The 26,446-nt window shown below is 45.1% G+C and overlaps 10 non-coding genes across 10 annotated transcripts; all 10 read left to right on the plus strand.

Moving 5' to 3' along the window:
* Positions 1 to 1,262: 1,262 nt before the first annotated feature.
* LOC127676382 (small nucleolar RNA SNORD116) lies at positions 1,263 to 1,356 on the plus strand. The gene has a single exon (XR_007975861.1). It is a non-coding gene; the product is annotated as a small nucleolar RNA SNORD116 (small nucleolar RNA).
* Positions 1,357 to 3,904: 2,548 nt separating this feature from the next.
* LOC127676998 (small nucleolar RNA SNORD116) lies at positions 3,905 to 3,997 on the plus strand. Its single transcript, XR_007976403.1, has one exon. It is a non-coding gene; the product is annotated as a small nucleolar RNA SNORD116 (small nucleolar RNA).
* Positions 3,998 to 6,545: 2,548 nt separating this feature from the next.
* On the plus strand, positions 6,546 to 6,638 carry LOC127677017 (small nucleolar RNA SNORD116). The gene has a single exon (XR_007976421.1). It is a non-coding gene; the product is annotated as a small nucleolar RNA SNORD116 (small nucleolar RNA).
* A 2,550-nt stretch (positions 6,639 to 9,188) lies between these two features.
* On the plus strand, positions 9,189 to 9,281 carry LOC127677028 (small nucleolar RNA SNORD116). Its single transcript, XR_007976431.1, has one exon. It is a non-coding gene; the product is annotated as a small nucleolar RNA SNORD116 (small nucleolar RNA).
* A 2,550-nt stretch (positions 9,282 to 11,831) lies between these two features.
* Positions 11,832 to 11,925, plus strand: LOC127676385 (small nucleolar RNA SNORD116). Its single transcript, XR_007975864.1, has one exon. It is a non-coding gene; the product is annotated as a small nucleolar RNA SNORD116 (small nucleolar RNA).
* Positions 11,926 to 14,474: 2,549 nt separating this feature from the next.
* LOC127676386 (small nucleolar RNA SNORD116) lies at positions 14,475 to 14,568 on the plus strand. The gene has a single exon (XR_007975865.1). It is a non-coding gene; the product is annotated as a small nucleolar RNA SNORD116 (small nucleolar RNA).
* A 2,552-nt stretch (positions 14,569 to 17,120) lies between these two features.
* Positions 17,121 to 17,214, plus strand: LOC127677097 (small nucleolar RNA SNORD116). The gene has a single exon (XR_007976499.1). It is a non-coding gene; the product is annotated as a small nucleolar RNA SNORD116 (small nucleolar RNA).
* A 2,551-nt stretch (positions 17,215 to 19,765) lies between these two features.
* On the plus strand, positions 19,766 to 19,858 carry LOC127677018 (small nucleolar RNA SNORD116). The gene has a single exon (XR_007976422.1). It is a non-coding gene; the product is annotated as a small nucleolar RNA SNORD116 (small nucleolar RNA).
* A 2,550-nt stretch (positions 19,859 to 22,408) lies between these two features.
* Positions 22,409 to 22,501, plus strand: LOC127677019 (small nucleolar RNA SNORD116). The gene has a single exon (XR_007976423.1). It is a non-coding gene; the product is annotated as a small nucleolar RNA SNORD116 (small nucleolar RNA).
* A 2,550-nt stretch (positions 22,502 to 25,051) lies between these two features.
* Positions 25,052 to 25,144, plus strand: LOC127677029 (small nucleolar RNA SNORD116). The gene has a single exon (XR_007976432.1). It is a non-coding gene; the product is annotated as a small nucleolar RNA SNORD116 (small nucleolar RNA).
* The last annotated feature ends 1,302 nt before the right edge of the window (positions 25,145 to 26,446 follow it).

The raw sequence follows: 26,446 nt of genomic DNA on the forward strand, positions 1-26,446 counted from the left end.
CAAAGAGGCATGAAACCACCACTGAGAGCTTATCAAGGAAAGTGAGAGAGCCACACAGAAACACACACAAAGAAACACAGAAAAACACCCCCCCACAAGCTCCCACATACGCACCTCTATACACACACACTCATAACATACACACACCAAGAGACAGAGACAAAGACGGAGAGAGAGCTAGAGAAAAATATTGAGAGAGATATACAGAGAGTCAGAGAGATATGTTGTTCCAGGGCCAGTAAAGCCTGCTACTTATGAGCTTGAAAGCAGAATCAGTTTACTTGTTTGATTTCTGCCTCATTCCAGTAGCCAGTTGAAGAAGTCAGAGTAGGATAAGAGCCATGATGGAAGATACTTATGTGGACCAGATCGACATCCCTGAAAGGACATATTTGTGGTGAACTGCCCCAGAGCCGACTCCACATTCTCACCTTTTATAATGAAGCAGAAGTGTGATTGCCCATGTTAGTGCAATTTTCTTGCTACATGCTGTATCATGTGCCCTTAATTTCTTGTTTATATAGTAGAGAACTGTTGTCGAGTAGGTTGGTGTTCAGGTCATCTTGGAATTTGCGGTTCATCAGTGGAGCAGCTCACATTTCCTCCTTAAGGCCTTGGATGGAGGTTAAGGCCCAGCAAGCACTTGATAACAAAGGGCGTGCTATGTCCCCAGCCGAGGTCAGAGTGGACACATAGCCCCTATGTGTATCAAGGAAGCCTACAGGTTGACAAGAGCAGGAGTGTTATGAGTGTTTGTAAAATCTGACAAGCCCAAAGGACTCAGTAAGCTCATCTTCATTCTTGCTTTGCATTGGTCCCACTAAAATGGTGGCATGTGCTCTTGGTGTCTTCACAGGGTGGCCTTCCTTTCCAGCAAGGGCCCGTGGTGACACTCAGAAGAAATGAACACACCAATATTGGTTGACTGGTCATGGTACCGCACTGATCATCCGATGAACTGGCTAACTGTTGCTGCCTTGCTCAAGGGTACCTTAGAGAAAAGGTAAGGAACACATGAATTTGCTCCAGGAACTCAATGTGCTCAGGTCTTGGTAGAGCTCTGAGGAACTGTACGGTTTGTGCCCTGTGCTTTAGGGACACGAAGCAGGATTAGGGCCTCTGGTTCTCCCTTGTTTGGAGCTTAGGCCGATTGATTGATCCCTAGAAATGAATGGGCAATGGCCGGCAGTTCCTTTCTCTTCCAACACCCAAGCACTCCAGAGTACCCACAAGGTCTTTGTGAAAGGCACTGCAGAGTGCTTGGATCGATGATGATTCCCAGTCAAACATTCCTTGGAAAAGCTGAACAAAATGAGTGAAAACTCAGTACTGCAACTCTCATCGAAACTGAGGTCCGGCACCTGGGGTCCTCCAGGTCCTATGGGCATCAGAAACAGGCAGGCCAAGCACCCCTTTGCCCTTGATTCCTCGGGCTTTAGACAGACACACTAAAAATGGGTATGTGCTTGTCCTACTCCTCAGGAAACCATGGCCGAGGCCATGGCAGGCCCTTTTGTTCTTGTGGCTTGCTCCGGTAACTTTTGATGACATTCTTGGCAGAAACTTAGAACGTAGAGCCGCTTGCTCCAGGAGTGTTGTGCAGCCCTAAAGGACACTGGAATTTGAAGCAGAAGGAATAGGTTTGGCACCAAAGTTTGGCTCTTCATATGGGTTTGAGGCTTTTCTGAAATGCTGACATGAATGATAACACACTTGTGTTGCCAGGCAGAGAGACAATGGAGTGCAGGCTGCAGGAGAAGTGTAGCCTGATTGAGTAGCATAGCTTGGGCACTTTTATAGACTGTGGAAGATTAAAGTGGACAAGAGGGGACTTTGTGGCCTGAAGTCTGCAAGATTCCCACGCAAATAGCTTAGAAATAGGGCAAGGTTGATCAATTAGAGATGATGCTAGACATGTCTCCTGGAAGGTTCCACCTGATTGACACAATTCCTTATGTCCCTGGATTCATGAGCCATTGGTGGACTCAAGTCAAAGCATGAGATTTGCAGACCTGTGACTGAAATTGATGTGTGGAGGGAGATTGGGCAGGAACCTCCACATTTAATGAATGCATTTGTCTTAAATAGTGTGGTGGAGATATCCGTTAAATCGTGTGTTTGAGATATCCCTTGATATCTTTCCAAATTGTTCCAGGCCTCCTTCACAATGTCAAAGTTACAGATCCTTGAGATCTGCTCACAATGGTAGGCTTATGAGAAAATACCGGAACGATCTTCCTTCAAAACTACAAACTCATGGATCATGGTACTATTATATTTTCTGAGATAGTGATTTAAATCTACCTTAAAGCCAATTGCTAGCTGTTCATAGGAAATGCTCAATGGGTCTCAGGTTATCCTTGAAACCTAGCTTGAGACCAATGTTCATTGGCACTTTCAAAGAAAAACTGGAATTTTTAAATGGAGGTGGCATAGTTGATTAAATTTATGGCCATGAGTCAATTTGCAGCATGGATTAGAGGATCTAAGTCCCAATGTGGCATGCCTCTGTTGGTGCTACTGAGGGGTTTTTCGTGATAATTCTTTTCAGCAAGGAAAAATCATTGCATAGCAGATAAACTATGGTGGTCCCATGAAAGATGAACTATTCACAAGAGACAAAAGAGAAGACAAAAGATGGACCAAAGAGGCATGAAACCACCACTGAGAGCTTATCAAGGAAAATGAGAGAGCCACACCGAAACACACACAAAGAAACACAGACAAACACCCCCCCACAAACCCCCACATACGCACCTCTATACACACACACTCATAACATACACACACCAAGAGACAGAGACAAAGACGGAGAGAGAGCTAGAGAAAAATGTTGAGAGAGAGATACAGAGAGTCAGAGAGATATGTTGTTCCAGGGCCAGTAAAGCCTGCTACTTATGAGCTTGAAAGCAGAATCAGTTTACTTGTTTGATTTCTGCCTCATTCCAGTAGCCAGTTGAAGAAGTCAGAGTAGGATAAGAGCCATGATGGAAGATACTTATGTGGACCAGATCGACATCCCTGAAAGGACATATTTGTGGTGAACTTTCCCAGAGCCGATTTCATATTCTCACCTTTTATACTGAAGCAGAAGTTGATTGCCCATGTTAGTGCAATTTTCTTGCTACATGCTGTATCATGTGCCCTGAATTTCTTGTTAATATAGTAGAGAACTGTTGTCGAGTAGGTTGGTGTTCAGGTCATCTTGGAATTTGCGGTTCATCAGTGGAGCAGCTCACATTTCATCCTTAAGGCCTTGGATGGAGGTGAAGGCCCAGCAAGCACTTGATAACAAAGGGCGTGCTATGTCCCCAGCCGAGGTCAGAGTGGACACATAGCCCCTATGTGTATGGAGGAAGCCTACAGGTTGACAAGAGCAGGAGTGTTATGGGTGTCTGTAAAATCTGACAAGCCCAAAGGACTCAGTAAGCTCATCTTCATTCTTGCTTTGCATGGGTCCCACTAAAATGGCGGCATGTGCTCTTGCTGTCTTCACAGGGTGGCCTTCCTTTCCAGCAAGGGCCCGTGGTGACACTCAGAAGAAATGAACACACCAGGATTGGTTGACTCGTCATGGCACCGCACTGATCATCCGATGAACTGGCTAACTGTTGCTGCCTTGCTCAAGAGAACCTTAGAGAAAAGGTATGGAACACATGAATTTGCTCCCGGAACTCAATGTGCTCAGATCTTGGTAGAGCTGTGAGGAACTGTATGGTTTGTGCCCTGTGCTTTAGGGACACGAAGCAGGATTAGGGCCTCTGGTTCTCCCTTGTTTGGAGCTTAGGCCGATTGATTGATCCCTAGAAATGAATGGGCAATGGCCGGCAGTTCCTTGCTCTCCCAACACCCAAGCACTCCAGAGTACACACAAGGTCTTTGTGAAAGGCACTGCAGAGTGCTTGGATCGATGATGATTCCCAATCAAACATTCCTTGGAAAGCTGAACAAAATGAGTGAAAACTCAGTACCGCAACTCTCATCGAAACTGAGGTCCGGCACCTGGGGTCCTCCAGGTCCTATGGGCATCAGAAACAGACAGGCCAAGCACCCCTTTGCCCTTGCTTCCTCGGGCTTTAGCCAGACACACTGAAAATGGGTATGTGCTTGTCCTACTCCTCAGGAAACCATGGCCGAGGCCATGGCCGGCCCTTTTGTTCTTGTGGCTTCCTCCCGTAGATTTTGATGACATTCTTGGCAGGGACTTAGAAGGTAGAGCCGCTTGCTCAAGGAGTTTTGTGCAGCCCTAAAGGACACTGGAATTTGAAGCAGAAGAAATAGGTTTGGCACCAAAGTTTGGCTCTTCATATGGGTTTGAGGCTTTTCTGAAATGCTGGCATGAATGATAACACACTTGTGTTGCCAGGCAGAGAGACAATGGAGTGCAGGCTGCAGGAGAAGTGTAGCCTGATTGAGTAGCATAGCTTGGGCACTTTTATAGACTGTGGAAGATTAAAGTGGACAAGAGGGGACTTTGTGGCCTGAAGTCTGCAAGATTCCCACACAAATAGCTTAGAAATAGAGCAAGGTTCATCAATTAGAGATGATGCTAGACATGTCTCCTGTAAGGTTCCACCTGATTGACACAATTCCTTATGTCCCTGGATCATGAGCCGTTGGTGGACTCACTCAAAGCATGATATTTGCAGACCTGTGACTGAAATTGATGTGTGGAGGGAGATTGGGCAGGAACCTCCACATTTAATGAATGCATTTGTCTTAAATAGTGTGGTGGAGATATCCGTTAAATCGTGTGTTTGAGATATCCCTTGATATCTTTCCAAATTGTTCCAGCCTCCTTCACAATGTCAAAGTTACAGATCCTTGAGATCTGCTCACAATGGTAGGCTTATGAGAAAATACCGGAACGATCTTCCTTCAAAACTACAAACTCTTGGATCATGGTACTATTATATTTTCTGAGATAGTGATTTAAATCTACCTTAAAGCCAATTGCTAGCTGTCCATAGGAGGAAATGCTCAATGGGTCTCAGGATATCCTTGAAACCTAGCTTGAGACCAATGTTCATTGGCACTTTCAAAGAAAAACTGGAATTTTTAAATGGAGGTTGCATAGTTGATTAAATTTATGGCCATGAGTCAATTTGCACCATGAATTAGAGGATCTAAGTCCCAATGTGGCATGCCTCTGTTGGTGCTACTGAGGGGTTTGTCATGATAATTCTTTTTGCAAGGAAATATCATTGCATAGCATATAAACTATGGTGGTCCCATGAAAGACGAACTATTCACAAGAGACAAAGAGAAGAAAAAAGATGGACCAAAGAGGCATGAAACCACCACTGAGAGCTTTTCAAGGAAAGTGAGAGAGCCACACAGAAACACACACAAAGAAACACAGACAAACACCCCCCCAACAAACCCCCACATACACACCTCTATACACACACACTCATAACATACACACACCAAGAGACAGAGACAAAGACGGAGAGAGAGCTAGAGAAAAATATTGAGAGAGAGATACAGAGAGTCAGAGAGATATGTTGTTCCAGGACCAGTAAAGCCTGCTACTTATGAGCTTGAAAGCAGAATCAGTTTACTTGTTTGAATTCTGCCTCATTCCAGTAGCCAGTTGAAGAAGTCAGAGTAGGATAAGAGCCATGATGGAAGATACTTATGTGGACCAGATCGACATCCCTGAAAGGACATATTTGTGGTGAACTTCCCCAGAGCCGATTTCATATTCTCACCTTTTATACTGAAGCAGAAGTGTGATTGCCCATGTTAGTGCAATTTTCTTGCTACATGCTGTATCATGTGCCCTGAATTTCTTGTTAATATAGTAGAGAACTGTTGTCGAGTAGGTTGGTGTTCAGGTCATCTTGGAATTTGCGGTTCATCAGTGGAGCAGCTCCGATTTCATCGTTAAGGCCTTGGATGGAGGTGAAGGCCCAGCAAGCACTTGATAACAAAGGGCGTGCTATGTCCCCAGCCGAGGTCAGAGTGGACACATAGCCCCTATGTGTATGGAGGAAGCCTACAGGTTGACAAGAGCAGCAGTGTTATGGGTGTCTGTAAAATCTGACAAGCCCAAAGGACTCAGTAAGCTCATCTTCATTCTTGCTTTGCATGGGTCCCACTAAAATGGCGGCATGTGCTCTTGCTGTCTTCACAGGGTGGCATTCCTTTCCAGCAAGGGCCCGTGGTGACACTCAGAAGAAATGAACACACCAGGATTGGTTGACTCGTCATGGCACCGCACTGATCATCCGATGAACTGGCTAACTGTTGCTGCCTTGCTCAAGGGTACCTTAGAGAAAAGGTAAGGAACACATGAATTTGCTCCAGGAACTCAATGTGCTCAGGTCTTGGTAGAGCTGTGAGGAACTGTATGGTTTGTGCCCTGTGCTTTAGGGACACGAAGCAGGATTAGGGCCTCTGGTTCTCCCTAGTTTGGAGCATAGGCCGATTGATTGATTCCTAGAAATGAATGGGCAATGGCCGGCACTTCCTTGCTCTCCCAACACCCAAGCACTCCAGAGTACACACAAGGTCTTTGTGAAAGGCACTGCAGAGTGCTTGGATCGATGATGATTCCCAATCAAACATTCCTTGGAAAGCTGAACAAAATGAGTGAAAACTCAGTACCGCAACACTCATCGAAACTGAGGTCCGGCACCTGGGGTCCTCCAGGTCCTATGGGCATCAGAAACAGACAGGCCAAGCACCCCTTTGCCCTTGCATCCTCGGGCTTTAGCCAGACACACTAAAAATGGGTATGTGCTTGTCCTACTCCTCAGGAAACCATGGCCGAGGCCATGGCAGGCTATTTGTTCTTGTGGCTTCCTCCCGTAGATTTTGATGACATACTTGGCAGGGACTTAGAAGGTAGAGCCGCTTGCTCAAGGAGTGTTGTGCAGCCCTAAAGGACACTGGAATTTGAAGCAGAAGGAATAGGTTTGGCACCAAAGTTTGGCTCTTAATATGGGTTTGAGGCTTTTCTGAAATGCTGACATGAATGATAACACACTTGTGTTGCCAGGCAGAGAGACAATGGAGTGCAGGCTGCAGGAGAAGTGTAGCCTGATTGAGTAGCATAGCTTGGGCACTTTTATAGTCTGTGGAAGATTAAAGTGGACAAGAGGGGACTTTGTGGCCTGAAGTCTGCAAGATTCCCACGCAAATAGCTTAGAAATAGAGCAAGGTTGTTCAATTAGAGATGAAGCTAGACATGTCTCCTGTAAGGTTCCACCTGATTGACACAATTCCTTATGTCCCTGGATTCATGAGCCGTTTGTGGACTCAATTCAAAGCATGAGATTTGCAGACCTGTGACTGAAATTGATGTGTAGAGGGAGATTGGGCAGGAACCTCCACATTTAATGAATGCATTTGTCCCAAATAGTGTCGTGGAGATATCCGTTAAATCGTGTGTTTGAGATATCCCTTGATATCTTTCCACATTGTTCCAGGCCTCCTTCACAATGTCAAGGTTACAGATCCTTGAGATCTGCTCACAATGGTAGGCTTATGAGAAAATACCGGAACGATCTTCCTTCAAAACTACAAACTCATGGATCATGGTACTATTATATTTTCTGAGATAGTGATTTAAATCTACCTTAAAGCCAATTGCTAGCTGTTCATAGGAGGAAATGCTCAATGGGTCTCAGGATATCCTTGAAACCTAGCTTGAGACCAATGTTCATTGGCACTTTCAAAGAAAAACTGGAATTTTTAAATGGAGGTTGCATAGTTGATTAAATTTATGGCCATGAGTCAATTTGCACCATGAATTAGAGGATCTAAGTCCCAATGTGGCATGCCTCTGTTGGTGCTACTGAGGGGTTTGTCGTGATAATTCTTTTCAGCAAGGAAAAATCATTGCATAGCAGATAAACTATGGTGGTCCCATGAAAGACGAACTATTCACAAGAGACAAAGAGAAGAAAAAAGATGGACGAAAGAGGCATGAAACCACCACTGAGAGCTTATCAAGGAAAGTGAGAGAGCCACACAGAAACACACACAAAGAAACACAGACAAACACCCCCCAACAATCCCCCACATACGCACCTCTATACACACACACTCATAACATACACACACCAAGAGACAGAGACAAAGAGGGAGAGAGAGCTAGAGAAAAATATTGAGAGAGAGATACAGAGAGTCAGAGAGATATGTTGTTCCAGGGCCAGTAAAGACAGCTACTTATGAGCTTGAAAGCAGAATCAGTTTACTTGTTTGAATTCTGCCTCATTCCAGTAGCCAGTTGAAGAAGTCAGAGTAGGATAAGAGCCATGATGGAAGATACTTATGTGGACCAGATCGACATCCCTGAAAGGACATATTTGTGGTGAACTTCCCCAGAGCCAATTTCATATTCTCACCTTTTATACTGAAGCAGAAGTGTGATTGCCCATGTTAGTGCAATTTTCTTGCTACATGCTGTATCATGTGCCCTTAAATTCTTGTTAATATAGTAGAGAACTGTTGTCGAGTAGGTTGGTGTTCAGGTCATCTTGGAATTTGCGGTTCATCAGTGGAGCAGCTCCCATTTCATCGTTAAGGCCTTGGATGGAGGTGAAAGCCCAGCAAGCACTTGATAACAAAGGGCGTGCTATGTCCCCAGCCGAGGTCAGAGTGGACACATAGCCCCTATGTGTATGGAGGAAGCCTACAGGTTGACAAGAGCAGGAGTGTTATGGGTGTCTGTAAAATCTGACAAGCCCAAAGGACTCAGTAAGCTCATCTTCATTCTTGCTTTGCATGGATCCCACTAAAATGGCGGCATGTGCTCTTGCTGTCTTCACAGGGTGGCATTCCTTTCCAGCAAGGGCCCGTGGTGACACTCAGAAGAAATGAACACACCAGGATTGGTTGACTCGTCATGGCACCGCACTGATCATCCGATGAACTGGCTAACTGTTGCTGCCTTGCTCAAGAGAACCTTAGAGAAAAGGTAAGGAACACATGAATTTGCTCCCGGAACTCAATGTGCTCAGGTCTTGGTAGAGCTGTGAGGAACTGTATGGTTTGTGCCCTGTGCATTAGGGACACGAAACAGGATTAGGGCCTCTGGTTCTCCCTTGTTTGGAGCTTAGGCCGATTGATTGATCCCTAGAAATGAATGGGCAATGGCCGGCAGTTCCTTGCTCTCCCAACACCCAAGCACTCCAGAGTACCCACAAGGTCTTTGTGAAAGGCACTGCAGAGTGCTTGGATCAATGATGATTCCCAATCAAACATTCCTTGGAAAGCTGAACAAAATGAGTGAAAACTCAGTACCGCAACTCTCATCGAAACTGAGGTCCGGCACCTGGGGTCCTCCAGGTCCTATGGGCATCAGAAACAGACAGGCCAAGCACCCCTTTGCCCTTGCTTCCTCGGGCTTTATCCAGACACACTGAAAATGGGTATGTGCTTGTCCTACTCCTCAGGAAACCATGGCCGAGGCCATGGCCGGGCTTTTTGTTCTTGTGGCTTCCTCCCGTAGATTTTGATGACATTCTTGGCAGGGACTTAGAAGGTAGAGCCGCTTGCTCAAGGAGTGTTGTGCAGCCCTAAAGGACACTGGAATTTGAAGCAGAAGGAATAGGTTTGGCACCAAAGTTTGGCTCTTCATATGGGTTTGAGGCTTTTCTGAAATGCTGGCATGAATGATAACACACTTGTGTTGCCAGGCAGAGAGACAATGGAGTGCAGGCTGCAGGAGAAGTGTAGCCTGATTGAGTAGCATAGCTTGGGCACTTTTATAGACTGTGGAAGATTAAAGTGGACAAGAGGGGACTTTGTGGCCTGAAGTCTGCAAGATTCCCACACAAATAGCTTAGAAATAGAGCAAGGTTGATCAATTAGAGATGATGCTAGACATGTCTCCTGTAAGGTTCCACCTGATTGACACAATTCCTTATGTCCCTGGATCATGAGCCGTTGGTGGACTCACTCAAAGCATGATATTTGCAGACCTGTGACTGAAATTGATGTGTGGAGGGAGATTGGGCAGGAACCTCCACATTTAATGAATGCATTTGTCTTAAATAGTGTGGTGGAGATATCCGTTAAATCGTGTGTTTGAGATATCCCTTGATATCTTTCCAAATTGTTCCAGGCCTCCTTCACAATGTCAAAGTTACAGATCCTTGAGATCTGCTCACAATGGTAGGCTTATGAGAAAATACCGGAACGATCTTCCTTCAAAACTACAAACTCATGGATCATGGTACTATTATATTTTCTGAGATAGTGATTTAAATCTACCTTAAAGCCAATTGCTAGCTGTCCATAGGAGGAAATGCTCAATGGGTCTCAGGATATCCTTGAAACCTAGCTTGAGACCAATGTTCATTGGCACTTTCAAAGAAAAACTGGAATTTTTAAATGGAGGTAGCATAGTTGATTAAATTTATGGCCATGAGTCAATTTGCACCATGAATTAGAGGATCTAAGTCCCAATGTGGCATGCCTCTGTTGGTGCTACTGAGGGGTTTGTCGTGATAATTCTTTTCTGCAAGGAAAAATCATTGCATAGCAGATAAACTATGGTGGTCCCATGAAAGACGAACTATTCACAAGAGACAAAGAGAAGAAAAAAGATGGACCAAAGAGGCATGAAACCACCACTGAGAGCTTTTCAAGGAAAGTGAGAGAGCCACACAGAAACACACAAAAAGAAACACAGACAAACACCCCCCCAACAAACCCCCACATACGCACCTCTATACACACACACTCATAACATACACACACCAAGAGACAGAGACAAAGACGGAGAGAGAGCTAGAGAAAAATATTGAGAGAGAGATACAGAGAGTCAGAGAGATATGTTGTTCCAGGGCCAGTAAAGCCTGCTACTTATGAGCTTGAAAGCAGAATCAGTTTACTTGTTTGAATTCTGCCTCATGTCAGTAGCCAGTTGAAGAAGTCAGAGTAGGATAAGAGCCATGATGGAAGATACTTATGTGGACCAGATCGACATCCCTGAAAGGACATATTTGTGGTGAACTTCCCCAGAGCCGATTTCATATTCTCACCTTTTATACTGAAGCAGAAGTGTGATTGCCCATGTTAGTGCAATTTTCTTGCTACATGCTGTATCATGTGCCCTGAATTTCTTGTTAATATAGTAGAGAACTGTTGTCGAGTAGGTTGGTGTTCAGGTCATCTTGGAATTTGCGGTTCATCAGTGGAGCAGCTCCGATTTCATCGTTAAGGCCTTGGATGGAGGTGAAGGCCCAGCAAGCACTTGATAACAAAGGGCGTGCTATGTCCCCAGCCGAGGTCAGAGTGGACACATAGCCCCTATGTGTATGGAGGAAGCCTACAGGTTGACAAGAGCAGCAGTGTTATGGGTGTCTGTAAAATCTGACAAGCCCAAAGGACTCAGTAAGCTCATCTTCATTCTTGCTTTGCATGGGTCCCACTAAAATGGCGGCATGTGCTCTTGCTGTCTTCACAGGGTGGCATTCCTTTCCAGCAAGGGCCCGTGGTGACACTCAGAAGAAATGAACACACCAGGATTGGTTGACTCGTCATGGCACCGCACTGATCATCCGATGAACTGGCTAACTGTTGCTGCCTTGCTCAAGGGTACCTTAGAGAAAAGGTAAGGAACACATGAATTTGCTCCAGGAACTCAATGTGCTCAGGTCTTGGTAGAGCTGTGAGGAACTGTATGGTTTGTGCCCTGTGCTTTAGGGACACGAAGCAGGATTAGGGCCTCTGGTTCTCCCTAGTTTGGAGCATAGGCCGATTGATTGATTCCTAGAAATGAATGGGCAATGGCCGGCAGTTCCTTGAACTTCCAACACCCAAGCACTCCAGAGTACCCACAAGGTCTTTGTGAAAGGCACTGCAGAGTGCTTGGATCGATGATGATTCCCAGTCAAACATTCCTTGGAAAAGCTGAACAAAATGAGTGAAAATTCAGTACCGCAACTCTCATCGAAACTGAGGTCCGGCACCTGGGGTCCTCCAGGTCCTATGGGCATCAGAAACAGGCAGGCCAAGCACCCCTTTGCCCTTGCTTCCTCGGGCTTTAACCAGACACACTAAAAATGGGTATGTGCTTGTCCTACTCCTCAGGAAACCATGGCCGAGGCCATGGCAGGCCCTTTTGTTCTTGTGGCTTGCTCCAGTAACTTTTGATGACATTCTTGGCAGGGACTTAGAAGGTAGAGCCGCTTGCTCAAGGAATGTTGTGCAGCCCTAAAGGACACTGGAATTTGAAGCAGAAGGAATAGGTTTGGCACCAAAGTTTGGCTCTTCATATGGGTTTGAGGCTTTTCTGAAATGCTGACATGAATGATAACACACTTGTGTTGCCAGGCAGAGAGACAATGGAGTGCAGGCTGCAGGAGAAGTGTAGCCTGATTGAGTAGCATAGCTTGGGCACTTTTATAGACTGTGGAAGATTAAAGTGGACAAGAGGGGACTTTGTGGCCTGAAGTCTGCAAGATTCCCACGCAAATAGCTTAGAAATAGGGCAAGGTTGATCAATTAGAGATGATGCTAGACATGTCTCCTGGAAGGTTCCACCTGATTGACACAATTCCTTATGTCCCTGGATTCATGAGCCGTTGGTGGACTCAAGTCAAAGCATGAGATTCAGACCTGTGACTGAAATTGATGTGTGGAGGGAGATTGGGCAGGAACCTCCACATTTAATGAATGCATTTGTCTTAAATAGTGTGGTGGAGATATCCGTTAAATCGTGTGTTTGAGATATCCCTTGATATCTTTCCACATTGTTCCAGGCCTCCTTCACAATGTCAAAGTTACAGATCCTTGAGATCTGCTCACAATGGTAGGCTTATGAGAAAATACCGGAACGATCTTCCTTCAAAACTACAAACTCATGGATCATGGTACTATTATATTTTCTGAGATAGTGATTTAAATCTACCTTAAAGCCAATTGCTAGCTGTTCATAGGAGGAAATGCTCAATGGGTCTCAGGTTATCCTTGAAACCTAGCTTGAGACCAATGATCATTGGCACTTTCAAAGAAAAACGGGAATTTTTAAATGGAGGTTGCATAGTTGATTAAATTAATGGCCATGAGTCAATTTGCACCATGGATTAGAGGATCTAAGTCCCAATGTGGCATGCCTCTGTTGGTGCTACTGAGGGGTTTGTCATGATAATTCTTTTCAGCAAGGAAAAATCATTGCATAACAGATAAACTATGGTGGTCCCATGAAAGATGAACTATTCACAAGAGACAAAAGAGAAGACAAAAGATGGACCAAAGAGGCATGAATCCACCACTGAGAGCTTATCAAGGAAAGTGAGAGAGCCACACAGAAACACACACAAAGAAACACAGACAAACACCCCCCCACAAACCCCCACATACGCACCTCTATACACACACACTCATAACATACACACACCAAGAGACAGAGACAAAGACGGAGAGAGAGCTAGAGAAAAATATTGAGAGAGAGATACAGAGAGTCAGAGAGATATGTTGTTCCATGGCCAGTAAAGCCTGCTACTTATGAGCTTGAAAGCAGAATCAGTTTACTTGTTTGATTTCTGCCTCATTCCAGTAGCCAGTTGAAGAAGTCAGAGTAGGATAAGAGCCATGATGGAAGATCCTTATGTGGACCAGATTGACATCCCTGAAAGGACATATTTGTGGTGAACTTCCCCAGAGCCGATTCCATATTCTCACCTTTTATACTGAAGCAGAAGTGTGATTGCCCATGTTAGTGCAATTTTCTTGCTACATGCTGTATCATGTGCCCTGAATTTCTTGTTAATATAGTAGAGAACTGTTGTCGAGTAGGTTGGTGTTCAGGTCATCTTGGAATTTGCGGTTCATCAGTGGAGCAGCTCATATTTCATCCTTAAGGCCTTGGGTGGACGCGAAGGCCCAGCAAGCACTTGATAACAAAGGGCGTGCTATGTCCCCAGCCGAGGTCAGAGTGGACACATAGCCCCTATGTGTATGGAGGAAGCCTACAGGTTGACAAGAGCAGGAGTGTTATGGGTGTCTGTAAAATCTGACAAGCCCAAAGGACTCAGTAAGCTCATCTTCATTCTTGCTTTGCTTGGGTCCCACTAAAATGGCGGCATGTGCTCTTGCTGTCTTCACAGGGTGGCCTTCCTTTCCAGCAAGGGCCCGTGGTGACACTCAGAAGAAATGAACACACCAACATTGGTTGACTGGTCATGGCACCGCACTGATCATCCGATGAACTGGGTAACTGTTGCTGCCTTGCTCAAGGGTACCTTAGAGAAAGGTAGGGAACACATGAATTTGCTCCAGGAACTCAATGTGCTCAGGTCTTGGTAGAGCTGTGAGGAACTGTACCGTTTGTGCACTGTGCTTTAGGGACACGAAGCAGGATTAGGGCCTCTGGTTCTCCCTTGTTTGGAGCTTAGGCCGATTGATTGATCCCTAGAAATGAATGGGCAATGGCCGGCAGTTCCTTGCTCTGCCAACACCCAAGCACTCCAGAGTACCCACAAGGTCTTTGTGAAAGGCACTGCAGAGTGCTTGGATCGATGATGATTCCCAGTCAAACATTCCTTGGAAAAGCTGAACAAAATGAGTGAAAATTCAGTACCGCAACTCTCATCGAAACTGAGGTCCGGCACCTGGGGTCCTCCAGGTCCTATGGGCATCAGAAACAGGCAGGCCAAGCACCCCTTTGCACTTGCTTCCTCAGGCTTTATCCAGACACATTAAAAATTGGTATGTGTTTGTCCTACTCCTCAGGAAACCATGGCCGAGGCCATGGCAGGCTTTTTTGTTCTTGTGGCTTCCTCCCGTAGCTTTTGATGACATTCTTGGCAGGGACTTAGAAGGTAGAGCCGCTTGCTCAAGGAGTGTTGTGCAGCCCTAAAGGACACTGGAATTTGAAGCAGAAGGAAAAGGTTTAGCACCAAAGTTTGGCTCTTCATATGGGTTTGAGGCTTTTCTGAAATGCTGACATGAATGATAACACACTTGTGTTGCCAGGCAGAGAGACAATGGAGTGCAGGCTGCAGGAGAAGTGTAGCCTGATTGAGTAGCATAGCTTGGGCACTTTTATAGACTGTGGAAGATTAAAGTGGACAAGAGGGGACTTTGTGGCCTGAAGTCTGCAAGATTCCCACGCAAATAGCTTAGAAATAGAGCAAGGTTGATCAATTAGAGATGATGCTAGACATGTCTCCTGGAAGGTTCCACCTTATTGACACAATTCCTTATGTCCCTGGATTCAGGAGCCGTTGGTGGACTCAAGTCAAAGCATGAGATTTACAGACCTGTGACTGAAATTGATGTGTGGAGGGAGATTGGGCAGGAACCTCCACATTTAATGAATGCATTTGTCTTAAATAGTGTGGTGGAGATATCCGTTAAATCGTGTGTTTGAGATATCCCTTGATATCTTTCCATATTGTTCCAGGCCTCCTTCACAATGTCAAAGTTACAGATCCTTGAGATCTGCTCACAATGGTAGGCTTATGAAAAAATACCGGAACGATCTTCCTTCAAAACTACAAACTCATGGATCATGGTACTATTATATTTTCTGAGATAGTGATTTAAATCTACCTTAAAGCCAATTGCTAGCTGTTCATAGGAGGAAATGCTCAATGGGTCTCAGGATATCCTTGAAACCTAACTTGAGACCAATGTTCATTGGCACTTTCAAAGAAAAACTGGAATTTTTAATTGGAGGTTGCATAGTTGATTAAATTTATGGCCATGAGTCAATTTGCACCATGGATTAGAGGATCTAAGTCCCAATGTGGCATGCCTCTGTTATTGCTACTGAGGGGTTTGTCATGATAATTCTTTTCAGCAAGGAAAAATCATTGCATAGCAGATAAACTATGGTGGTCCCATGAAAGACGAACTATTCACAAGAGATAAAAGAGAAGACAAAAGATGGACCAAAGAGGCATGAAACCACCACTGAGAGCTTATCAAGGAAAGTGAGAGAGCCACACAGAAACACACACAAAGAAACACAGAAAAACACCCCCCCACAAGCTCCCACATACGCACCTCTATACACACACACTCATAACATACACACACCAAGAGACAGAGACAAAGACGGAGAGAGAGCTAGAGAAAAATATTGAGAGAGATATACAGAGAGTCATAGAGATATGTTGTTCCAGGGCCAGTAAAGCCTGCTACTTATGAGCTTGAAAGCAGAATCAGTTTACTTGTTTGATTTCTGCCTCATTCCAGTAGCCAGTTGAAGAAGTCAGAGTAGGATAAGAGCCATGATGGAAGATACTTATGTGGACCAGATCGACATCCCTGAAAGGACATATTTGTGGTGAACTGCCCCAGAGCCGACTCCACATTCTCACCTTTTATACTGAAGCAGAAGTGTGATTGCCCAGGTTAGTGCAATTTTCTTGCTACATGCTGTATCATGTGCCCTTAATTTCTTGTTTATATAGTAGAGAACTGTTGTCGAGTAGGTTGGTGTTCAGGTCATCTTGGAATTTGCGGTTCATCAGTGGAGCAGCTCACATTTCCTCCTTAAGGCCTTGGATGGAGGTTAAGGCCCAGCAAGCACTTGATAACAAAGGGCGTGCTATGTCCCCAGCCGAGGTCAGAGTTGACACATAGCCCCTATGTGTATCAAGGAAGCCTACAGGTTGACAAGAGCAGGAGTGTTATGAGTGTTTGTAAAATCTGACAAGCCCAAAGGACTCAGTAAGCTCATCTTCATTCTTGCTTTGCATTGGTCCCACTAAAATGGTGGCATGTGCTCTTGGTGTCTTCACAGGGTGGCCTTCCTTTCCAGCAAGGGCCCGTGGTGACACTCAGAAGAAATGAACACACCAACATTGGTTGACTGGTCATGGTACCGCACTGATCATCCGATGAACTGGCTAACTGTTGCTGCCTTGCTCAAGGGTACCTTAGAGAAAAGGTAAGGAACACATGAATTTGCTCCAGGAACTCAATGTGCTCAGGTCTTGGTAGAGCTCTGAGGAACTGTACGGTTTGTGCCCTGTGCTTTAGGGACACGAAGCAGGATTAGGGCCTCTGGTTCTCCCTTGTTTGGAGCTTAGGCCGATTGATTGATCCCTAGAAATGAATGGGCAATGGCCGGCAGTTCCTTTCTCTTCCAACACCCAAGCACTCCAGAGTACCCACAAGGTCTTTGTGAAAGGCACTGCAGAGTGCTTGGATCGATGATGATTCCCAGTCAAACATTCCTTGGAAAAGCTGAACAAAATGAGTGAAAACTCAGTACCGCAACTCTCATCGAAACTGAGGTCCGGCACCTGGGGTCCTCCAGGTCCTATGGGCATCAGAAACAGGCAGGCCAAGCACCCCTTTGCCCTTGATTCCTCGGGCTTTAGACAGACACACTAAAAATGGGTATGTGCTTGTCCTACTCCTCAGGAAACCATGGCCGAGGCCATGGCAGGCCCTTTTGTTCTTGTGGCTTGCTCCGGTAACTTTTGATGACATTCTTGGCAGGGACTTAGAACGTAGAGCCGCTTGCTCCAGGAGTGTTGTGCAGCCCTAAAGGACACTGGAATTTGAAGCAGAAGGAATAGGTTTGGCACCAAAGTTTGGCTCTTCATATGGGTTTGAGGCTTTTCTGAAATGCTGACATGAATGATAACACACTTGTGTTGCCAGGCAGAGAGACAATGGAGTGCAGGCTGCAGGAGAAGTGTAGCCTGATTGAGTAGCATAGCTTGGGCACTTTTATAGACTGTGGAAGATTAAAGTGGACAAGAGGGGACTTTGTGGCCTGAAGTCTGCAAGATTCCCACGCAAATAGCTTAGAAATAGGGCAAGGTTGATCAATTAGAGATGATGCTAGACATGTCTCCTGGAAGGTTCCACCTGATTGACACAATTCCTTATGTCCCTGGATTCATGAGCCGTTGGTGGACTCAAGTCAAAGCATGAGATTTGCAGACCTGTGACTGAAATTGATGTGTGGAGGGAGATTGGGCAGGAACCTCCACATTTAATGAATGCATTTGTCTTAAATAGTGTGGTGGAGATATCCGTTAAATCGTGTGTTTGAGATATCCCTTGATATCTTTCCAAATTGTTCCAGGCCTCCTTCACAATGTCAAAGTTACAGATCCTTGAGATCTGCTCACAATGGTAGGCTTATGAGAAAATACCGGAACGATCTTCCTTCAAAACTACAAACTCATGGATCATGGTACTATTATATTTTCTGAGATAGTGATTTAAATCTACCTTAAAGCCAATTGCTAGCTGTTCATAGGAGGAAATGCTCAATGGGTCTCAGGTTATCCTTGAAACCTAGCTTGAGACCAATGTTCATTGGCACTTTCAAAGAAAAACTGGAATTTTTAAATGGAGGTGGCATAGTTGATTAAATTTATGGCCATGAGTCAATTTGCAGCATGGATTAGAGGATCTAAGTCCCAATGTGGCATGCCTCTGTTGGTGCTACTGAGGGGTTTTTCGTGATAATTCTTTTCAGCAAGGAAAAATCATTGCATAGCAGATAAACTATGGTGGTCCCATGAAAGATGAACTATTCACAAGAGACAAAAGAGAAGACAAAAGATGGACCAAAGAGGCATGAAACCACCACTGAGAGCTTATCAAGGAAAATGAGAGAGCCACACCGAAACACACACAAAGAAACACAGACAAACACCCCCCCACAAACCCCCACATACGCACCTCTATACACACACACTCATAACATACACACACCAAGAGACAGAGACAAAGACGGAGAGAGAGCTAGAGAAAAATGTTGAGAGAGAGATACAGAGAGTCAGAGAGATATGTTGTTCCAGGGCCAGTAAAGCCTGCTACTTATGAGCTTGAAAGCAGAATCAGTTTACTTGTTTGATTTCTGCCTCATTCCAGTAGCCAGTTGAAGAAGTCAGAGTAGGATAAGAGCCATGATGGAAGATACTTATGTGGACCAGATCGACATCCCTGAAAGGACATATTTGTGGTGAACTTTCCCAGAGCCGATTTCATATTCTCACCTTTTATACTGAAGCAGAAGTTGATTGCCCATGTTAGTGCAATTTTCTTGCTACATGCTGTATCATGTGCCCTGAATTTCTTGTTAATATAGTAGAGAACTGTTGTCGAGTAGGTTGGTGTTCAGGTCATCTTGGAATTTGCGGTTCATCAGTGGAGCAGCTCACATTTCATCCTTAAGGCCTTGGATGGAGGTGAAGGCCCAGCAAGCACTTGATAACAAAGGGCGTGCTATGTCCCCAGCCGAGGTCAGAGTGGACACATAGCCCCTATGTGTATGGAGGAAGCCTACAGGTTGACAAGAGCAGGAGTTTTATGGGTGTCTGTAAAATCTGACAAGCCCAAAGGACTCAGTAAGCTCATCTTCATTCTTGCTTTGCATGGGTCCCACTAAAATGGCGGCATGTGCTCTTGCTGTCTTCACAGGGTGGCCTTCCTTTCCAGCAAGGGCCCGTGGTGACACTCAGAAGAAATGAACACACCAGGATTGGTTGACTCGTCATGGCACCGCACTGATCATCCGATGAACTGGCTAACTGTTGCTGCCTTGCTCAAGAGAACCTTAGAGAAAAGGTATGGAACACATGAATTTGCTCCCGGAACTCAATGTGCTCAGATCTTGGTAGAGCTGTGAGGAACTGTATGGTTTGTGCCCTGTGCTTTAGGGACACGAAGCAGGATTAGGGCCTCTGGTTCTCCCTTGTTTGGAGCTTAGGCCGATTGATTGATCCCTAGAAATGAATGGGCAATGGCCGGCAGTTCCTTGCTCTCCCAACACCCAAGCACTCCAGAGTACACACAAGGTCTTTGTGAAAGGCACTGCAGAGTGCTTGGATCGATGATGATTCCCAATCAAACATTCCTTGGAAAGCTGAACAAAATGAGTGAAAACTCAGTACCGCAACACTCATCGAAACTGAGGTCCGGCACCTGGGGTCCTCCAGGTCCTATGGGCATCAGAAACAGACAGGCCAAGCACCCCTTTGCCCTTGCTTCCTCGGGCTTTAGCCAGACACACTGAAAATGGGTATGTGCTTGTCCTACTCCTCAGGAAACCATGGCCGAGGCCATGGCCGGCCCTTTTGTTCTTGTGGCTTCCTCCCGTAGATTTTGATGACATTCTTGGCAGGGACTTAGAAGGTAGAGCCGCTTGCTCAAGGAGTTTTGTGCAGCCCTAAAGGACACTGGAATTTGAAGCAGAAGGAATAGGTTTGGCACCAAAGTTTGGCTCTTCATATGGGTTTGAGGCTTTTCTGAAATGCTGGCATGAATGATAACACACTTGTGTTGCCAGGCAGAGAGACAATGGAGTGCAGGCTGCAGGAGAAGTGTAGCCTGATTGAGTAGCATAGCTTGGGCACTTTTATAGACTGTGGAAGATTAAAGTGGACAAGAGGGGACTTTGTGGCCTGAAGTCTGCAAGATTCCCACACAAATAGCTTAGAAATAGAGCAAGGTTCATCAATTAGAGATGATGCTAGACATGTCTCCTGTAAGGTTCCACCTGATTGACACAATTCCTTATGTCCCTGGATCATGAGCCGTTGGTGGACTCACTCAAAGCATGATATTTGCAGACCTGTGACTGAAATTGATGTGTGGAGGGAGATTGGGCAGGAACCTCCACATTTAATGAATGCATTTGTCTTAAATAGTGTGGTGGAGATATCCGTTAAATCGTGTGTTTGAGATATCCCTTGATATCTTTCCAAATTGTTCCAGGCCTCCTTCACAATGTCAAAGTTACAGATCCTTGAGATCTGCTCACAATGGTAGGCTTATGAGAAAATACCGGAACGATCTTCCTTCAAAACTACAAACTCTTGGATCATGGTACTATTATATTTTCTGAGATAGTGATTTAAATCTACCTTAAAGCCAATTGCTAGCTGTCCATAGGAGGAAATGCTCAATGGGTCTCAGGATATCCTTGAAACCTAGCTTGAGACCAATGTTCATTGGCACTTTCAAAGAAAAACTGGAATTTTTAAATGGAGGTTGCATAGTTGATTAAATTTATGGCCATGAGTCAATTTGCACCATGAATTAGAGGATCTAAGTCCCAATGTGGCATGCCTCTGTTGGTGCTACTGAGGGGTTTGTCGTGATAATTCTTTTCTGCAAGGAAATATCATTGCATAGCATATAAACTATGGTGGTCCCATGAAAGACGAACTATTCACAAGAGACAAAGAGAAGAAAAAAGATGGACCAAAGAGGCATGAAACCACCACTGAGAGCTTTTCAAGGAAAGTGAGAGAGCCACACAGAAACACACACAAAGAAACACAGACAAACACCCCCCCAACAAACCCCCACATACGCACCTCTATACACACACACTCATAACATACACACACCAAGAGACAGAGACAAAGACGGAGAGAGAGCTAGAGAAAAATATTGAGAGAGAGATACAGAGAGTCAGAGAGATATGTTGTTCCAGGACCAGTAAAGCCTGCTACTTATGAGCTTGAAAGCAGAATCAGTTTACTTGTTTGATTTCTGCCTCATTCCAGTAGCCAGTTGAAGAAGTCAGAGTAGGATAAGAGCCATGATGGAAGATACTTATGTGGACCAGATCGACATCCCTGAAAGGACATATTTGTGGTGAACTTCCCCAGAGCCGATTTCATATTCTCACCTTTTATACTGAAGCAGAAGTGTGATTGCCCATGTTAGTGCAATTTTCTTGCTACATGCTGTATCATGTGCCCTGAATTTCTTCTTAATATAGTAGAGAACTGTTGTCGAGTAGGTTGGTGTTCAGGTCATCTTGGAATTTGCGGTTCATCAGTGGAGCAGCTCCCATTTCATCGTTAAGGCCTTGGATGGAGGTGAAGGCCCAGCAAGCACTTGATAACAAAGGGCGTGCTATGTCCCCAGCCGAGGTCAGAGTGGACACATAGCCCCTATGTGTATGGAGGAAGCCTACAGGTTGACAAGAGCAGCAGTGTTATGGGTGTCTGTAAAATCTGACAAGCCCAAAGGACTCAGTAAGCTCATCTTCATTCTTGCTTTGCATGGGTCCCACTAAAATGGCGGCATGTGCTCTTGCTGTCTTCACAGGGTGGCATTCCTTTCCAGCAAGGGCCCGTGGTGACACTCAGAAGAAATGAACACACCAGGATTGGTTGACTCGTCATGGCACCGCACTGATCATCCGATGAACTGGCTAACTGTTGCTGCCTTGCTCAAGGGTACCTTAGAGAAAAGGTAAGGAACACATGAATTTGCTCCAGGAACTCAATGTGCTCAGGCCTTGGTAGAGCTGTGAGGAACTGTATGGTTTGTGCCCTGTGCTTTAGGGACACGAAGCAGGATTAGGGCCTCTGGTTCTCCCTAGTTTGGAGCATAGGCCGATTGATTGATTCCTAGAAATGAATGGGCAATGGCCGGCACTTCCTTGCTCTCCCAACACCCAAGCACTCCAGAGTACACACAAGGTCTTTGTGAAAGGCACTGCAGAGTGCTTGGATCGATGATGATTCCCAATCAAACATTCCTTGGAAAGCTGAACAAAATGAGTGAAAACTCAGTACCGCAACACTCATCGAAACTGAGGTCCGGCACCTGGGGTCCTCCAGGTCCTATGGGCATCAGAAACAGACAGGCCAAGCACCCCTTTGCCCTTGCATCCTCGGGCTTTAGCCAGACACACTAAAAATGGGTATGTGCTTGTCCTACTCCTCAGGAAACCATGGCCGAGGCCATGGCAGGCCATTTGTTCTTGTGGCTTCCTCCCGTAGATTTTGATGACATACTTGGCAGGGACTTAGAAGGTAGAGCCGCTTGCTCAAGGAGTGTTGTGCAGCCCTAAAGGACACTGGAATTTGAAGCAGAAGGAATAGGTTTGGCACCAAAGTTTGGCTCTTCATATGGGTTTGAGGCTTTTCTGAAATGCTGACATGAATGATAACACACTTGTGTTGCCAGGCAGAGAGACAATGGAGTGCAGGCTGCAGGAGAAGTGTAGCCTGATTGAGTAGCATAGCTTGGGCACTTTTATAGTCTGTGGAAGATTAAAGTGGACAAGAGGGTACTTTGTGGCCTGAAGTCTGCAAGATTCCCACGCAAATAGCTTAGAAATAGAGCAAGGTTGTTCAATTAGAGATGAAGCTAGACATGTCTCCTGTAAGGTTCCACCTGATTGACACAATTCCTTATGTCCCTGGATTCATGAGCCGTTTGTGGACTCAATTCAAAGCATGAGATTTGCAGACCTGTGACTGAAATTGATGTGTAGAGGGAGATTGGGCAGGAACCTCCACATTTAATTAATGCATTTGTCCCAAATAGTGTCGTGGAGATATCCGTTAAATCGTGTGTTTGAGATATCCCTTGATATCTTTCCACATTGTTCCAGGCCTCCTTCACAATGTCAAGGTTACAGATCCTTGAGATCTGCTCACAATGGTAGGCTTATGAGAAAATACCGGAACGATCTTCCTTCAAAACTACAAACTCATGGATCATGGTACTATTATATTTTCTGAGATAGTGATTTAAATCTACCTTAAAGCCAATTGCTAGCTGTTCATAGGAGGAAATGCTCAATGGGTCTCAGGATATCCTTGAAACCTAGCTTGAGACCAATGTTCATTGGCACTTTCAAAGAAAAACTGGAATTTTTAAATGGAGGTTGCATAGTTGATTAAATTTATGGCCATGAGTCAATTTGCACCATGAATTAGAGGATCTAAGTCCCAATGTGGCATGCCTCTGTTGGTGCTACTGAGGGGTTTGTCGTGATAATTCTTTTCAGCAAGGAAAAATCATTGCATAGCAGATAAACTATGGTGGTCCCAAGAAAGACGAACTATTCACAAGAGACAAAGAGAAGAAAAAAGATGGACGAAAGAGGCATGAAACCACCACTGAGAGCTTATCAAGGAAAGTGAGAGAGCCACACAGAAACACACACAAAGAAACACAGACAAACACCCCCCAACAATCCCCCACATACGCACCTCTATACACACACACTCATAACATACACACACCAAGAGACAGAGACAAAGAGGGAGAGAGAGCTAGAGAAAAATATTGAGAGAGAGATACAGAGAGTCAGAGAGATATGTTGTTCCAGGGCCAGTAAAGACAGCTACTTATGAGCTTGAAAGCAGAATCAGTTTACTTGTTTGAATTCTGCCTCATTCCAGTAGCCAGTTGAAGAAGTCAGAGTAGGATAAGAGCCATGATGGAAGATACTTATGTGGACCAGATCGACATCCCTGAAAGGACATATTTGTGGTGAACTTCCCCAGAGCCAATTTCATATTCTCACCTTTTATACTGAAGCAGAAGTGTGATTGCCCATGTTAGTGCAATTTTCTTGCTACATGCTGTATCATGTGCCCTTAAATTCTTGTTAATATAGTAGAGAACTGTTGTCGAGTAGGTTGGTGTTCAGGTCATCTTGGAATTTGCGGTTCATCAGTGGAGCAGCTCCCATTTCATCGTTAAGGCCTTGGATGGAGGTGAAAGCCCAGCAAGCACTTGATAACAAAGGGCGTGCTATGTCCCCAGCCGAGGTCAGAGTGGACACATAGCCCCTATGTGTATGGAGGAAGCCTACAGGTTGACAAGAGCAGGAGTGTTATGGGTGTCTGTAAAATCTGACAAGCCCAAAGGACTCAGTAAGCTCATCTTCATTCTTGCTTTGCATGGATCCCACTAAAATGGCGGCATGTGCTCTTGCTGTCTTCACAGGGTGGCATTCCTTTCCAGCAAGGGCCCGTGGTGACACTCAGAAGAAATGAACACACCAGGATTGGTTGACTCGTCATGGCACCGCACTGATCATCCGATGAACTGGCTAACTGTTGCTGCCTTGCTCAAGAGAACCTTAGAGAAAAGGTAAGGAACACATGAATTTGCTCCCGGAACTCAATGTGCTCAGGTCTTGGTAGAGCTGTGAGGAACTGTATGGTTTGTGCCCTGTGCATTAGGGAAACGAAACAGGATTAGGGCCTCTGGTTCTCCCTTGTTTGGAGCTTAGGCCGATTGATTGATCCCTAGAAATGAATGGGCAATGGCCGGCAGTTCCTTGCTCTCCCAACACCCAAGCACTCCAGAGTACCCACAAGGTCTTTGTGAAAGGCACTGCAGAGTGCTTGGATCAATGATGATTCCCAATCAAACATTCCTTGGAAAGCTGAACAAAATGAGTGAAAACTCAGTACCGCAACTCTCATCGAAACTGAGGTCCGGCACCTGGGGTCCTCCAGGTCCTATGGGCATCAGAAACAGACAGGCCAAGCACCCCTTTGCCCTTGCTTCCTCGGGCTTTAGCCAGACACACTGAAAATGGGTATGTGCTTGTCCTACTCCTCAGGAAACCATGGCCGAGGCCATGGCCGGGCTTTTTGTTCTTGTGGCTTCCTCCCGTAGATTTTGATGACATTCTTGGCAGGGACTTAGAAGGTAGAGCCGCTTGCTCAAGGAGTGTTGTGCAGCCCTAAAGGACACTGGAATTTGAAGCAGAAGGAATAGGTTTGGCACCAAAGTTTGGCTCTTCATATGGGTTTGAGGCTTTTCTGAAATGCTGGCATGAATGATAACACACTTGTGTTGCCAGGCAGAGAGACAATGGAGTGCAGGCTGCAGGAGAAGTGTAGCCTGATTGAGTAGCATAGCTTGGGCACTTTTATAGACTGTGGAAGATTAAAGTGGACAAGAGGGGACTTTGTGGCCTGAAGTCTGCAAGATTCCCACACAAATAGCTTAGAAATAGAGCAAGGTTGATCAATTAGAGATGATGCTAGACATGTCTCCTGTAAGGTTCCACCTGATTGACACAATTCCTTATGTCCCTGGATCATGAGCCGTTGGTGGACTCACTCAAAGCATGATATTTGCAGACCTGTGACTGAAATTGATGTGTGGAGGGAGATTGGGCAGGAACCTCCACATTTAATGAATGCATTTGTCTTAAATAGTGTGGTGGAGATATCCGTTAAATCGTGTGTTTGAGATATCCCTTGATATCTTTCCAAATTGTTCCAGGCCTCCTTCACAATGTCAAAGTTACAGATCCTTGAGATCTGCTCACAATGGTAGGCTTATGAGAAAATACCGGAACGATCTTCCTTCAAAACTACAAACTCATGGATCATGGTACTATTATATTTTCTGAGATAGTGATTTAAATCTACCTTAAAGCCAATTGCTAGCTGTCCATAGGAGGAAATGCTCAATGGGTCTCAGGATATCCTTGAAACCTAGCTTGAGACCAATGTTCATTGGCACTTTCAAAGAAAAACTGGAATTTTTAAATGGAGGTTGCATAGTTGATTAAATTTATGGCCATGAGTCAATTTGCACCATGAATTAGAGGATCTAAGTCCCAATGTGGCATGCCTCTGTTGGTGCTACTGAGGGGTTTTTCGTGATAATTCTTTTCTGCAAGGAAAAATCATTGCATAGCAGATAAACTATGGTGGTCCCATGAAAGACGAACTATTCACAAGAGACAAAGAGAAGAAAAAAGATGGACCAAAGAGGCATGAAA

Source organism: Apodemus sylvaticus, chromosome 1, assembly GCF_947179515.1.
Source record: "Apodemus sylvaticus chromosome 1, mApoSyl1.1, whole genome shotgun sequence".
In the NCBI taxonomy this organism is placed as follows: domain Eukaryota; kingdom Metazoa; phylum Chordata; class Mammalia; order Rodentia; family Muridae; genus Apodemus; species Apodemus sylvaticus.